The 15699-nt window shown below is 42.0% G+C and overlaps 1 long non-coding RNA gene across 2 annotated transcripts; it reads left to right on the forward strand.

Moving 5' to 3' along the window:
- Window positions 1-333: 333 nt before the first annotated feature.
- LOC113484436 lies at window positions 334-14391 on the forward strand. Of its 2 annotated transcripts, XR_003399221.1 has the most exons (4): window positions 334-442; window positions 6981-7119; window positions 13158-13412; window positions 14286-14391. It is a non-coding gene; the product is annotated as an uncharacterized LOC113484436 (long non-coding RNA). The 2 variants fall into 2 exon arrangements; XR_003399220.1 differs by lacking the exon at window positions 14286-14391 and having other exon boundaries at window positions 13158-13532.
- The last annotated feature ends 1308 nt before the right edge of the window (window positions 14392-15699 follow it).

Raw genomic sequence — 15699 nt, forward strand, 5'->3', positions numbered from 1 at the left:
TCATATGGCTTTTTTAAATGAGGATAAAACTACTCTCTCCAGCTGCATACAAATGGGAGAGCATCTCATATTAAAATGGAACTGGGACTTTCAAGTACTTCACTCAGTGTGCAGAAAATGATATTGGATGTTGACAGCTTTTCTCCACAAAGAAGACAGCTGTGGGGGTCCTTTTATTAGACAGTATAAAAAAAAATCCTGAAGTGAAGTTTTCCCAAGTAAATAGGCAAATATTCAATAAAACAATCAAGTGCTGTTTTTATTTTGCTGTTCGGTATGGAGTTTGTTACATTTCCTACAAATAATACACAAAACAAATCCCTTTTTAGGACTGTGGGAAGTACTCACATATGACAAATGGTGATTGGTATATAGATGCGCTGAGCTGGTAATGTCTGTGTTCTCCAGAGCCTATGAATCACCTGACAGTGCCAGTGCCATGGTAAAGTAGAACAATATTTTCCTTTTCCATTCTGGAACATCCTGAACTTTCCAGAACCAGGGAGCCTTCCCAATAATTAGAGATGACAACCTGTAAAACCACAGATCCTGTCCCCTTGCAAAATCCTTCTCCAGTTCCATGTGTGGAGTATACATACTGCATGTATGAACAATAGGTATTGCCCTTATTCTTATTCATGAAACCCTAGTAGAGAGCCAAATCCTGAATTCAAACACTCAGAATTACGTGCTAGCTTCTAGCAAAGTTGAAGCTGCATTATCCCTATCTGTCCATGGCTAGAATCAGCCTGGGAGCTACCCCTAAAGGTAAACCCATTGGGTTCAGATGCCAAGTGACTGTTGTGGAAGTACTTTGGCCCAGGAACTGCTTCCTCCATGTTCCTGTCAGCTGATGCTAAAAAAAAAAACCTCATTCAAAAGTTGTTCTTCAGGGATTTTTTGTGTCTTCTTCAAGAACAGAGGGAGATATTTGGGAAAAGAATAGTTTATACTGTTGAAAGTGATCGTTATATCTTTCATTAAATATTTATGATCCTTGTGTGAGCATCTGGGACACAAAACAGTTAATATGCAAACAACAGAGTTAACTGGGATATTACAGAACATTAGCAAACATGTACAGTATAAATTGGACGGGTAATACATAGAGATAAAAATCAGCCTGGCAGCTCTTAATTTCCATTTCCATTCAAAAGATGACTTCCCAGAGATGAAGCACAGCTCCAAGAAACAGCGGCACTTCTCCCATGTTTTACCTCTCTCAGTTTCAAGAAGGGCCTTTGCATTTCAGGGAAAGAATGCTTCTTCCCTAAAACTTCATATATTATCTCTCCTGGTTTTTCCTCTCTTAGACAAACCAGAGGTCTTAGCCTCTTTCAGTCAAACCAGAGGTCTCGTCGTTGTTTGTCTTTCTGTGTTTGCTTGCAGAGCTACAGTTAAACACCAATTACAACTTGGATAGGTGACAATGTAACGTCATTCCTGTAGAACTCTCTTTTTCAGGTCTTGATAATGTATGTCTTAATCACAGTGACTGTTATCACATGGAAAGACAAATGTACCAAACACAGATGCTATTATGCAGTTTTAAATGATTGTCATTTAAGAAAAGTAACAGGATTAAATAGATATACTAAGAGGGTTTTGTAAATCTCTGCAGAGACACAGGAATACATTGTATGGTGCAATGTGAGTTACACCTGCAGCTAGTTCTCATCTGACAATTCTTATGTAGTTCTGAAGATTCATCCCATTTTATCTCTTTAAAATGAGTACTTTGTTCCTCCCTTTCTACAGTGGTAGAAATGAGAGGCTTAAATCATCTTCATGGCTTGACACTTGACAAGTTATTCCACTGGCTCATCCTTTACCTCTTATGAAATACAAGCATCTCTCATTGCCACAAAGACCCTTTGCAGCTTACCACGTTCTCCCTAACTAGCTGACTTTTGTGTCCGACCTCCATGAGCACTTAATCAAGGCATATTTGCTAGCTTAATTAGACAATACCACATTTTCTGTCAAATCTCTCCTAACCTCTTTTACCATGTCTACACAAGGCCCAGATCTTCACCCATACCTCAGCGAGGTGCAAACTACAGTTGCTTTTCCCTAACTCACCACCTTCTATTCCTCTTCTATATCCAGAGCTAACCAAGGTGAGACAATTTATTGCCACTTGACTCTTATGCTGGATTCCCACTGGGATTTCAGTGCCACCTGGGGTTTCTCAGTGCTAATAACATAAATGTTTCATAAAGTAAATACAGAGAAGGAAGGGGAGCAGGTGGGAGTCAGGTTGCCCACAAATGTTGAATAATGGGACTGGTAGAAAAACTGCAAGTCACTGTAAGCTGAACGCTTACATTAACATCTCTATTCTATAATTACATGCTATACTCAACAGTTGTTAGTTTTGGCGGGTGTTGCACAGTGAAGATGCATTAGAGTAATTATATTGTAATGACAGAAGATCATGAGTTAAAGATGTTGTGGAGCCTGTTAGTATACACATCTGAAATTGTTTGGAGCTGATGTGAGAAGTGTATCCACATGGAATTTGATAGCACTGATATTGTAATTAAAGCTGAGGAGATGGGGTTTGTACTTATTTCCTACTGCTGCCTGTGAATATTAATTAGCTCATGTAACCACCTGACCCTAGTAATAATCAGCTCTGTTAGATAGAGCAGGAGGGAAAATGTGAATTGCCCACTAAATATTTATTAAGAAAGCAGAGATGAAAACAGCCCAGTTGTGGTAGCAAATAGAGGCTCCTGGAAGCCCAAGTGCCTCCTCCCTAGTGGAAGGAAGAGCAAAATCTTTCCAGTTCGCTCTGGTCTCTGCTTCATGGAGGACAAGGACATTTCTGGCACCACACAGACAGCAGAAACATGCCTGGTTTGGTACACAAATGAGAAAAAGAATCATGGGTCTGCAGAGATCTCAGATTTCTGAAGACAGCTGAGACTCTTTTCCCTGCCTGCATAGGCTGTAAGGAGGAGAGGTGACTCGAGAAGGCCACAGACAAATCTGAGCTGAAGAGCCGCCCTAAGTCTGGACACCCTGAGTAGACATATGTTACTCTTTTTGAGGGCTTCAGCATCACCCTTAAAGAGAAGGGAAATGATTATTTCACCCCTTGCAAAGATGGGATGAAAAAGTACATGGGGACACTCTACATCTTGTGCTGGGGAAAGACCTAAGAATTAAACAAAACAAATTCTAGCCCCAAGTCCTAGGCTGCCTGGCAATTTTCTCTTGTCTGGCAAAGCAATACTCTTCACCATTCTACTATAGACCATTCTACTAATAGCGTGAGCTTTGGGGACACCCAGAAGATAGGGTTCGGGAGATAAATCTGAATGCATGCTTTTTAAAGATGACAAGTAAAAGCCATGGAGATAATTAAGATTAGTCTATATTTGCAGCATAACAAGGTAGCTCTGTTTCTCTCTTTGTTAGGTCCTAGTCTTGTTTGCTGCAGCAGCAGCCCTCCTAATGGTTTCCTGATAAGAGTCATTATATTTTTGTCCTTCTAACATCTCCCTCATCTCTTCCTATCACAATCCCCTCCACAGTCATAAGGATTCAATCACCTATGATATACAGTCTGTGTGGAGGGAGAGGCTGTGTTAAAAAAATGGTGTGTTCCTAATCACTTTAGGGTTGGCTAGGCAGTAATTCTCAGAAAAGGTGGTAGAGCACGATGCTGCTGTGCACTGGTGTCTGGTTGCTGCTCTGCTGGAGATCCATGAGCAACAATAGCACTGTGAGTCCTCTTTCTTCTTTCCTGACAGCACCACAGTACCTGTATCTTAATCAGTCAGTGTCAGACAGTGTCACAGGCTCTGAACACTCCTCTAAGCAAAGCACAGCACAAATACCTCCCTGCTGCTTGTAGCTTAGGTTACCATTACTAGACTAAGCTGCCTGATGTAACACTTAAATGCTCCAGACAGACTGAAACCTTCAGAAGTGTTGGCACCAACATGCATTCAGACCAAGACACCCCTCAGCCCCGGGCCATGCCATTTCTGTGCCCTCGTGACTCTGGCAGAGGCTGCCACTGCTGCTACCCTGCTAGTCACAGCACAGACAGAAGCCTGAGCTGCTGCCAGAGAGAGGTGACAAAAGGAAAAGATCATTGTTGTGGTCATTGGTATAATTTTAGTCACACGTTACAGAGAATGAGGAATTTATGTATATTTTATATTAAAATATTGCATGCCTCTCAGGCTATCTGATTTATAACTTTTGTGACTGGCATGATTTAAATCAGAAAAGATGAAGGAGGAAACCTACCCAAAATGAAATGGTGACATAAATAACGAGTTTTAGAGGAAACAACAGAATAGCTGACTATAGGGAACAATTATAGCCCCATCAAAGTTAGAGTGGTTTACTGTTCCCAGCAGTGAGTCTAGCATCAAAGGGAATCCTAAAACCTGAAACCCTTGGAAAGAAGTGGGTTATCAGCAGATACAAACTGATTCATGTAGAGAACAAAGAGAACATTTTGCAAGTGGGACAGCCTGGCTTTTCCCAACTCAGTGACAGCACGCTCTTCCCTGAGCACGGAGAGGTTAACTTGGGCTTTTAGTCCTTCCACCATGTTAACACATTTTCCTCAAGGCCCTATACCTTCAAGGTATGAATAAATAAGGTTTTATTTTTTAAAACATTATGTGAGTTACATGTGTTCAGAGGATCCTGCTGGGAATGTTTTCAAGCTCCATAAGTAAGTGAGACCTGTGGTGTTAACACAGGGGTCTGAACCATGTTCACCCATGGGCACCAAATATTTACAGCAGCTTTATTAAACCTTTGGCGTTTAAATACTTTATCAAATAAGGGCCACCAATGATAAACTTCATCAATTTGACAGTGGGATTTGAGAGCACCTCAGCAAGTTTGCTGCTGACACCAAGCTGTGTGGTGCAGAGGCTGGAGGGAAGGGATGTGCCATCCAGAGGGACCTGGGCAGGAGTGAGAGGTGGGACCGTGCAAACCTCATGGGGTTCAACAAGGCCAAGTGCAAGGTCCTGAACGTGGGTCGGGGCAATCCCCAGCACAAATCCAGGCTGGGCAAGGAGTGGATTGAGAGCAGCCCTGCAGAGAAGGATCTGGGGGTATGAGTGGGTGGAAAACTGACTGTGAGGCAGCAATGTGTGCTCACAGCCCAGAAAGCCAACCGTGTCCTGGGCTGCAGCAAGAGCAGTGTGGGCAGCAGGGCGAGGGAGGGGATTCTCCCCCCTCTACTCTACTCTCATCAGACCCCCCCTGCAGTGCTGTTTCCAGCTCTGGAAGCACCAACAGAGAAAGGACATGGACCTGTTGGAGCGGGTCCAGAGGAGGCCACAAAGATGCTCAGGGGCTGGAGCACCCCCCTGTGAGGACAGGCTGAGAGAGTTGGGGGTGTTCAGCCTGGAGAAGAGAAGCTCCAGGGAGACCTTAGAGCGGCCTCCCAGTACGGAAAGGGGCTGCAGGAAAGGTGGGGAGGGACTCTTGGTCAGGGGGTGCAAGGATAGGATGAGGGGTAACGGTTTTAACCGGAAAGAGGGTAGATTTAGGTTAGATCTAAGGAAGAAATTCTTCCCTGTGAGGGTGGCGAGACACTGGCAGAGGTTTCCCAGAGCAGCTGTGGCTGCCCCCTCCCTGGCAGGGTTCAAGGCCAGGCTGGACGGGGCTTTGGGCAGCCTGGGCTGGGGGAAGGTGTCCCTGCCCAGGGCAGGGGGGTGGGACTAGAGGATCTTTAAGGTCCCTTCCAACCCAAACCATTCTGTGATTCTATGACTTTCAGTTTGTTGATTACCACTTTATGGGCAATCTCGATGCTGTATAGGCCTTCGTTGTGTGTGGAAGAAAAATGATTGATTATTTGGAGCTACTCTGCTAGTAACAACACAGACAGGAGGTAGAGCTGCTTCTGTAGAGAGTTGACAAAAAGAAAAGATCATTGTTATGGCCATTGATATAATTTTAGATGCAAATGTTATACAGAATGAAGAAACAAGGTTTAATTAGTGTGGACATGCAGAAGTTACACTAGGTGTTCCAATTTGGCTGGGTCAGTCTTCCTCCAAACAGAGGATCTTCATATGCAGTAGAAGGTATTTGGGGTGTTACTTTTGTCCCAGATTTTCATTGAGAGTATTCCTTGTCCCCCTTTTGAATCAAAAGCATTTCACCTCTGCAGGTTAGGACTGTGCCTCAGTGTAGAGGTGTGTCCTCCACAGCATGGTCCAGCACTCAGGCAGAGGTATCTGTGTCTCCCTGCTATATCATACCCTGGCAAATTTAAGATGTCTCCTTCAAAGAGAGTACACAAATGGATGCAGAAATCAGTGGCTTTTTTTTTTTTTTACAAGCACAAAGCCATCACTCATTTGAGCTACTTTAGGACTGAGACTTTTTTAAAAACAAGATATTCAGGAAAAATAGTATGTTCAATTTTGATTTTTGGTATCTTGTACAGATTGTAAATATTTTGGAAATGAGAAAGAATACGAAGATGCTCAAGTACTGAATATTCAGAGGCCTCAGCTTTAGTAACACATTATGAGTTTATGAGGCTACCTTATAATTCATTTCAGCTGCCCCAGAAGGAAAAAGACAGCGGTGTTTCAGGGGCTGATTGCAGAGGTCATAACCTTCTGCACACAATATATTGAACAATTCCATCATTGCTGCCTTCAAAGTAAATTTAGACTGACATAGCAGAATAGAAGAAAATGCTTAATAAACTAAGGGTTTTATTGCACACACACACAGAGTCTCATAGGTATGCATTCAGCAAAGAGTGGGCATGACTCTATAATAAGTACACTAAAAAAAGCAATCTGTTTGTATTAATATCCCCTTTCACCACCCTGAGTAAAAAAGCCCTTTTCAGTTATTTTGCTCTTTATCCTCATCAGCTTTACATTTGTTTGGCTATAGTATTTACCTTAGTAAAGAAACCTTGTTATGCAAAGTAATAAATATGAAATTTAAGAGAATGAATCTTTTATGGGTAGTAGTAGCTGCAGTGCACTGAGCCAAGCGAGGGATTCAGGAGACATTGCCCTGGCAAGCGCTGCCCTGTGTGTGCGTCCTCTGGCGAGGAGAGAAACTTTCCATCGTGCTGCCCCTCCAGCCATCTCAAGAGCAACAAAGGTAAGGTCTTCCAGGGGCCAACTCATCAGCCATGATGCTGAATCAGCCCAAGAATTTTTAACTACTGAAGAAAAATGGATCACACCAGAGGATTTTCTCCTTGGAGGGAACTTCACTCTGTTCTAATCAGAGATGGAAATTTCTGACGTATTCTGGACTTCTTTAACAGGTCTCAGCAGTTTAGTGCAATAAAAAATGGAAATCATGGTCATGCACTTTTCACCTTAGGCATAAACATTAGTTAACCCCTTGATGGAATAAGATTTGTAAGGAAAATCCCTCAGACTTTCATCCCCTTGAAAAGATTTGTAGTAAAACCATTTCATAAATCATGCCCAGTCTTTAGCACCCTCTCCTTCACAGTACCCCCTATGAGAATCTCTAGTAGCCCTATTTTCCAGATGAGCAGCTGAGCTCTAGGAGACTTAGCCAAAATGTTCCAGGACAACAGAGTGCCTCAAAACATTTGAGACCCTAGGCTCACCTGACCCTCTAGAAACCAGGACAAAAGATGGAAAGCAAAGCCTTAAATGAAGGCCTTCGTGCCTTAAATGTTAATAATGAACACAGCACTATCCTTCTCCTATAGAGAAATTCCACACTGTAAATAATTTTTCATTACCAACACTTTTTTGCTAATTGCTTTTGCTTTGCAGTCTTACTGCTTCGTTATTATGTTGTACAACCACTGGTACCTTAACTTTTCAGCCATATGTTGTCAGTCATATTTTTGCTTCTTGTTGCGTTACTGTCAGGCTCTAAGCTGTTTATGAGTCCCTGAAATGTGAAATTTTGGTCTTGTTCTGTTTTCAGCTAACCCTGCTGCTTAGATGCTGGAATATCACATTTCCCATACAGAGAGATTTATTTAAAAAACAATTGTGAATTACACTAAGGATTCTTCAGTAAACCATGACAATAAATAATGAGAGGATGTTTGCCTGGAGGACTTCTCCCTAATGAGGTTCAGTCTTAGGCAGGCATTCTGTCTAGAAGTCAGATACCTTCTTTCTTGAGATTTTCATGTTTCTCTATCTAGCAGTGATTTCTGTGAGATGTTGTTAATAATTGACCACAGGGTCACTAATGATTACACATAACAGGAAAAGGCATGACCATGTACATACTTGGAGGAAAAATAATTTTATGTACAAATCCAATGTCCAATATTTATTTATTTATTTGTAAACAAAAAATCTTAAGAAGATAGCACAGTTGTTTCGGAAGTAGGCATATCCAAGTGTGCTTAAAAAGAGACTATGGGCAATTGTTAAGTAGAAAATACTATGCTCCACATTTCTTCAGAGAGGGTTTCTGCTGAGGTGCATCTCTGTACAGTTACAGTCTTGTATAGGATCTGTTTACAAATGAACTTTCCCAAATGAACTGCCTTACTTTTGTACCTGTGGCATTTGCATTAGGTCACCCTCCAGAACGCACCTCCCTTTGCGAGTGCTAACCTTGCTGTCCGTTCCTTCCATGATACACAGGTTCTATGCTAACATGGGGTTGAAGCAGCTGCATGGATGAATATTGGTGCCCCCAATATTCCACCAGTTCAAACCGTCATTGCTCTGTAAGATACACAAAGATGATTTTCCAGCATGGTGTTTTGGACACCCTATTATAAGGAGATATATACAATAGCAGTGGAGGTATCTGCATATATACCAGTGGAGGTATATATGATGCATGCCCAGGAAGAAGAAAATATGTAGGGAATGATGTACAGCTTATTATGTTTTAGGCGGATGGGTGCAGTTCTATTGATGCTTGTTGAAACCCCTGACACCTTGTATCACAAGCCTTTATAGTACTTTCACATCTGTTAAAAAAGGTATAGGTAGGTTTACTTAAAGGTTGATGTAAATAAGAGAGTGAAGCACTTTTTAACTTGAACAGTGAGAGTCATGAGTGTAATTACCTGGAGAGCCAGGGTCCCTAGCCAGGTCATTGGGTACAGAGAGTAACTTACTGGATGCTTCTTGGATTCTGCAGAATAAATGGACATTCGGGTAATGGGATAGGAAAGTTACCAGACAAAGATTCCCCGGTGGACAAATCCCCACCAACATTAAAGGGTAGCCAGAACGTACAAATAGCAGGCCACAGTTAGTAAAAAGAAATATGTATGGCAAATAGTTTTGTTTAGATCTTTCCAGATAAATTAACCTGCACCATGATTTTGAGTAACTGTATCCAGGATTAAGTCTTCCTCTCTAGATGAGATATTTCATCTCTGCTCATTAGTAGTTCATTCCCATACTGGGCAGAACTCTCCTTAAAGTAGAGCAAAAGGGAAGAATAATATTGTCAGACTCCTAAATTAATAAAGCTCTCCCCCAGTCTAAAGCAGCCCAACCATTTACTTACTGCAGTGAGCACCACATCCAAAAGTTACAGAGGGACGATAGGAAAGCCTGTCCCCTCTCTGCAGCCACACATCTGACAGCCCTGAGGCAGAAGACAGGTTTGAAAGGCATCTAACCAGTAGCTGTACACAGTCTGGTTCTGCAGGTAGTGCAAGGTTCAGCAGCCAAGTAAAAAAAAAAAAAAATGCATCGCTCCTTTCCTCCTTGCCTCTAGCAACATCTGCTTGTGTGACAAAGCGAAAGCTCAGTAGTTCTGCACTTCAAAAACTAGTTTGATGTCTGACTTATATTCAAAGTGCTCTATAACTCTATGCTTTGCACTTACCTATCTGTTTTAATCTCTCACAGTGCAAGCAACTTGATAATGTAATAATCAAACAAAAGATTGACAGAGGACATAGCAAGCTTAACATATCCCTCTGATTTTCTACCATGGAGTGATAGATACTTCAAGAAGAAAAGAATTCCCTTAGTGCCTTCACTGTTTTCCAGGCATCTTTTTAGATGAACTTTTCCAATAGTAAAATCATTACAAAGTGGAATTGCAATCTCTCTAAGGGCTAACTTGAAAAACCTAGTCTAATATAAGGAGCTATAATGCACTAATGAATACTATAGGCAAAACAGGACTTTTTGTGACCAGCTCTGTAAGATGAGGAAATGGGAGAAAAATTTGCGTTAGGAAAGCCAGAGTGTTATTTTTGACTGCCTTATAATTTGAGATGTTACAAAACGAAGATCTCTTCAAAAGCTAGAGCCCAAACTCTAAAATGAAAAACCTTTGAACTTCTTGAAATGGTGAACTGTCATCTATATTGTATTTTTAAAAATGAAAAGACAGTACTGAGAACACTGGGTATCTCTGATATTCAAATCTCAAACTGTATTAAAATTTTACCTCTCAATGGTAGCTGCAGTATTTTCTGCTTCCATTCCTTCCCAGATTGTTGCAGGATGCATGATTGCCCTGTTACATGATGAAAAAGGATGTGGGTACCTTATGACTACATAAGAAGGTCCCTTCCCACTCACACGGCAGCTACCTCAGGCCCTCTAATGAGCAACAAAATAATGCTTAAACACACCCCCACCAGAGAAAGCAGTGGGAATCCAGGCTGGTATCGTCCACTCTGAGATGGCTTCTGGGGAATTTTCATATGCAAAACCAGAGCAAAATGAAGCCTGTCAGAAAACAAAACTTGCTACTGGGACAGGAAATGATTGAGAAAAAAATCTTAGTCATAAAACCTGAATTTAATTTCTAGCATGACAGAGAGGAACTTGCTAAATTATAGATTTACAGTAAGAGTTCAGCAAACAGACATAAGTCTATACAAAGTACTGAAAATTAAAGACACTTGAAAGAAATATTATTTGCTTTTATCCTTCTTAGGAGAAGAAGCAATTGTAATCAATTATGTTGTAATTTTAGTATTGGCTTCAAACTATTTCTAAGATTACTTTGCATTTAATGATGCAGCTTACCCTAATATGAGATAAAAGCAGTTTGTCTAGTTTGGAAAATAAAACTTAAGAATTGCCTTGTTCAAGCTGGAGCAAATCTAATAGTCAGTGTGTAACAAACCACAGTGATAGTTCAGGACAATGAACCTTTTATCTTTTTTTCCTTTAAGTATGATGAAATTAACATGAAAAAATTAGTTTCTAATTTACTATTGACTCTTTGTATGTACTAAAATTTTTGGATGTCTGAAATTGTAGCATTTCTATTGTCCTCAAACAAGAGCGATTATATGATAACAGGATTCAGTGCCCTGCAATAAACCTAAAGCAAACCCACAACTGCACTTGGCAATTGGACCTAATGACTGTCCAGCAAAGCAATAATCTCTGAGAAAGGCCCATTGTTTTAAGTACTTAAATTATACTAGATGAGCATCAAGGCTCAAGTCCTTGAGTGGAATGTGTGTGTGGTATGACAGTGATTTCCTTTTCAGAAGATTTAATAAAAATAACATTGCATTTTCCTGGGAAAAAAAAAAATAAATCTGGTTTTAATCCAAGAATTATAAACTATAAGAATTTAAGGGTCACTGAAAGAAAAAAAAAAAATCTCTGAATAGTTGACTGGAGACAGCAGAAAGCAGAAGACTGTAACTTTGTTACTAAACCATAATCACTCCCAAACAGCCTTTGTGGGAAAAGTCCAGGTTGCTTTAACAGCCTCAAAGTAGGTAATAAGGCAAGGAAGAATTAAAGGTGTTAGTGAGCCATCGTGTTACCTACAAGCAGGGAGAGCCTGTCTAGCTTCTGTCAGCATCCCTGGATGCAGGAAGGAAGCCGTGTCTCCCCGGTGTACCAGCTAGCCCACCACCTCACTAGGAATGGGTCTCAACGATCTCTTCTCACTCTCAGCCAAATTGCTATTATTATTTCCTTCCTTTTTATTCAATAAATGTTACACTGATAGGAACAATGTGTGTCCTCTTCCGATACCGCAGCAGTCATTATTAGGAAAGAGCATCCTGTTATATATAGATACATATACACACAGGTACATATATATGGATTCATATATTACTTATATTTCAATATTAATACTTCATTATTTGTTTTATATGTTTATAGTATATATATTGTTTTATACAGCAGGTAAATATGTGTATCATCTTATATGTATACTTATATTTTCTATGGTTTGTATATATATATATATATATATATATATATATATAAAAAGCTAACAGGAAGGCTACAGGTGTTTTCCACCTATTTGGGTGTCTGGGGAGAGCAGGATAGGTGTTAGGGGGATTTTTTTGTTTGTTTCTTCAAACCGAGCCAGCGATAGCAGCTGCCTCTGCGGGCCGGGGCTAAGGCCGGTGCCAGGCACGAGCGATGCGGTGTGAAGTGCCCGACCCTGGGGAAGGCACGCAGAGGCAGCCCGACTCGGAAAAGCAAGCTCGTGCTGCTCCACCGGGTTTCATCTGGGTGTTTTAAGCACAGCTCGGCCCTGCCTGCAGCCAGCAGCGTGGGAAATCCGGGTGCAAGGCTCCGGCGGCTGCCGGGGCCCAGGGCAGGGTCCGGATGGGAGCACCGCAGCCACCCCGGCCGCGCCCCGCACAGAGCAGGACCCCCCTCATAAGGAGCAGGCTTCTGATGCTGCAGAATTTCCCATCTGTTCCCAGGATTTATAATTACATGCGACTCACTGTGCACCTTCAGCGATCCGTAATTGGTAGGCATTTGCCTCATTAATCATTCAGGTGCTGTGAGCCGCGCCATGCACAACTGCAGAAGTTACAGCCAAATTTACATATCCTTACTGTGGTTTGTATCATTTACCACGCACAGTTTTTCTGAACTGTGGTTGATTCTGAGGACATTTGCAGTTATTGTCGCTCGGGGGGTTTTCGCTATGCCGGAGTGCCACAAGATGGCACTGATTCCGAGGCACCTCGGCTTACCTGGCCTCTTGCCCCTGCATCGGCTTTGCCATTGCAGAAGGTGCAGTTTGGGCTACTTTGGTCATTTTTTTACTAACTAGCTGGTGGCTCCAACATCACTCAGCTTTTCATGGTTTGGTTTGGTTTAAGCTGTGGCTATGAAATGCTTCGGTTCTGTGACAATAATATGAAGCTCTGAGATTCAGACAGATTTAATTTTCATACTTTATATGGGATGGATATTTGCTTTTTCGTTTTTAAGGCCTGAGCCAGGCCATATAAACAGCATATGAAGACCAGACTGTTGCAAGCCCATCAAGAGCTGATGTTTGTTATTTGTTGCTAAACTAGGTGAGTTCTTACCAAAAGAATAGAAACCAGCAGTCAAGGGTCATTCATGAGAGCAAGATCATCTGCTCAGCTGAAGCATTTACTGAGGAAGTACCTGTAACTCCGCTTGTGCACAACTTGCCTCTGTGGTTGCTTCTTTCCAGAGCCTCTTCCTGCCACCACGCTGGTGAGTCCCACGGCTGCTCACTCTGCAGTGCTCCTCAGGCACCTCCTGCACGTGAGCATTAGACACTGATCTCTAGACTCTCCAGGTATTCCCAGCTGGTTTGTAATGTCTCTTGTCATTTTGCTGGAATAGTAAGATAGTGTTCATTACTTCTGACCAAACTGTGCCTTCTGTGCTGGTTGTAGCATCCTGAATGGTGCTCCAGTAGCTCGTCTGAATGATCAGCTGCAATAACTGCTTTTGAATCTCTTTGTTGTGACACCGGTTTTCAGTTTTACCCATGTATAATAAATAGCCTAACAGACATTGTATTATTTCATTCCTTTATTAAGTCATATATTACACTACAAGTTCTTTAACTGCATCAGAAAAGTTTCTGGAAAAAACAATTTACACTCTTACATGGATTGTTTTTTTCTGTGAAAAGATACACACTGGCTACACGCCGAAATACTACAAAAACTGCATTTCTTTAAAAATAGGCTGAATCCCACACTTTTCCTGAATTTGAATCAAACCCTTAGTCAAGAGAAAATACAGTAATAAGGAATACAGACAGTACAAACACAGAACAGCTGTTTACATTTTAACATATGTCATTCAGCTGTTAAAAAATAATTCAGACACCAACATATCAAAGGCACATTACTGACATATGGTGTCTGACATGCTTCCACAAATGAATATATAGACTGCCTTTGATGACAATCATGCAAACTGTATCCCTTCCACAAGAACAGTTTATGAGGGGAACAGTCAGATTTGTGCCTGTACAGCAACATGTATTTTGGATTTCTTCTGGAGGACAGTAACCATACCGTATGTCCAATCAGGAGACTGCGTCAAATCATTTGCTCCCTCGTTTCCATCCAGACCCAGGGTAAGACTTCAAAGCATGCAAGACCCATCAAGCAGGTCTGCTTAGAAATGAGGCCCAGCTGGCAGCTGTGGTGCACAGCATTGTGTTACAGTTCCTGGAAGCACCCCTCCTTCTGGGACAGCGGCCCAGCCTCCAAAGGGTGGGTCAGGGGAGAGCACCCCCTGAGACAGGGAGGAATACCCTCTGAAACAGCCAGTCAACACAGTGGCAAATTTCAGCCAGCGTCATCAAGTTGGTTTTTCCCTCTGAAGATTTGGCCTGGTTCCTGCAGCCCTTCAGCATCAGTAAGAGTACAATACCCAAGCAGAGTCTCCCATCAACTGTCACAACATAGTCCTCATTTGCTGCAACTGCCAGAACTAGTCCGCACCACGTTACTCATCTCACAGAGGGACCCCAGGAACAGCAGAGCACAACCACTGCTGCTGCTGAGCTGCTCTCCCAGAGGTACACAAGCAGAGTAAATTAGACACAACGGGCTACTCCCAGTGCTATGCTCAAAACTGACGGCTTGATCTCCTTGGCATATGGTTGGCGCTTCCAGCACACAGGAGGTTACTATTCCACCATAGGAGAAATAGGTGTTAAAGCTTATTAATATTATGGGGATTGGGCAGGCTAACATGGGGCTACATGCCAAAGTACTCAAGATCCATCTAGCCTTAAGCATATTTCAGCAGAAAAAAACATCATTTCAGGTGCTGGGAGAGCTCTGCTGGCCAGAATTTGCGGTACCAACTTGGAGGCTCTTGCAGGGCCCCGAGTCCAAGGCAGGGTTAAGGGTACTTTCAAGATTTCAGCTTTAGAATTCACTGACTAAATTTTTGCCTACATTCCTTTCTAGAAACTCATCAGGAGGGTAGTTGCTTTAGTTCAGGGCCTCTGAAAGCAAGAGTAAAATAAGCAAAGGCCATACTGAAGTTTACACAGATACCAGCTGAGGAAGGTCTGGCTATTGAGAGAGACTTTGCTGTGCCTGAATATGTAAATAAGGAGAAAAAAACCACACTTGCTTAAAGTTAAATTAGCCCTATTGTCTTCACTTCCCCAAAACAGCTCCAGCTCCAACCCTGAATGGGTTCATGGGCACTACCCAATTCACATGTCCTAAAAAAATATTTTTCTCTACTACATATTTCTGCATCAGAATATCCTTAAGTCTAGCAGTTGATTCATCATTTCAAACAAACACCATTCAACTGAGGAGGGTTTCCCATGAGTGCACTAAATAAGGAGAAATTCCAAAATGTTACTCCTTCTCTGGCTCTGTTTAGAGCCTAATGGGGTACACTCTCTGGTCCTACTGACGCCTGGACAAGGCTTTCAGCTCATAGCTGGCTCACATCCTGTCACTTCAGAGCACAGAGAGCGAGCTGTCCTCCTTCCCTGGGGACAAGAGTACATCTG

This window comes from Athene cunicularia, assembly GCF_003259725.1.
Source record: "Athene cunicularia isolate RWA chromosome 11 unlocalized genomic scaffold, athCun1 chr11_part1, whole genome shotgun sequence".
Taxonomy (NCBI): Eukaryota; Metazoa; Chordata; class Aves; order Strigiformes; family Strigidae; genus Athene; species Athene cunicularia.